The following is a 981-nucleotide window of genomic DNA, read 5'->3' as shown; positions in this document are numbered from 1 at the left end:
AGGGGGGTACATGTTGGGGGGGGGGGGGGAGTTGTGGAAAAATTAACGTTAATCAAATGCAATATTTATTTAAAATGTATTTTAGTAGAATACTAATAAGAGGCTGCACTGCGCCCTCTAGTGGTTGGGCTGTTTTAAAGCCTACAGTTTTTTGTAACGGTGTTTTAGTAATAATGTTACCTTATTTAGTCTTGTTAAGCCGTTATTTTAAATATTAAGAGCTATTGGTGCAGTACAATTAATGTAAAATGTCGAAATACATTCATGTTTTATAAAATGCCATTTATCTGTCTAAATAATAAATGACTTCGGCGCCCTCTAAAGAGAATTAGGTCCAATTAAAGCCTTTCACGCTATTTCTTTTCGTTGTTGTTTTAATTATATCGATTTATTCAGATATCCTTACTATTTCTATTTCGGAAAAATTTTAATTTAAATTAAATTAATTTAATAAAGTCTTTGTTTTATTTCAAAGAGGTAGCCTGTTTAATACATGAAATATATAACGTCAGAAAAGGTGATAATGTGAAGCATATGTGTAAAGACCAGGGAAGGATAAACAATTCCAGTAATTCTACATCGGGTGAATTAAGGGTGATTGGGACATAAGGTCAAATGGGACAGTATAACTACACAGAATTTATTTTCTCACCTAATGAGTGAAAATAAAAACTTTTTTTTGATGAGTCCTTTATGTAAGACCACATCATTAAAATTGGATGCCCTCATTGGTGTGACATCATGTAGGTGGGCGGGGCAGGGATCAAACAGGAAGTTTTTTTTATGTTACTGAATTGCATATTATGTTTATATATATATATATACCATGATCCACCCAAACACAGTTTGAATGGGACAGCATAATTTTGGTTGATTGGGACAGTGCTTAAAGGCTTTGCTAATTAAGAAAATGATTTACCTTGTAATCGAGAATCACTGTATATGCTCTGTAATCAGTGGTTTCCAACCTTTTTTATTTAT

Source organism: Sinocyclocheilus anshuiensis, unplaced genomic scaffold (assembly GCF_001515605.1).
Source record: "Sinocyclocheilus anshuiensis isolate Anshui unplaced genomic scaffold, SAMN03320099.WGS_v1.1 scaffold260, whole genome shotgun sequence".
Taxonomy (NCBI): Eukaryota; Metazoa; Chordata; class Actinopteri; order Cypriniformes; family Cyprinidae; genus Sinocyclocheilus; species Sinocyclocheilus anshuiensis.
The sequence above is the reverse complement of the archived record's forward strand: the minus strand, read 5'-3'. Positions refer to the sequence as shown.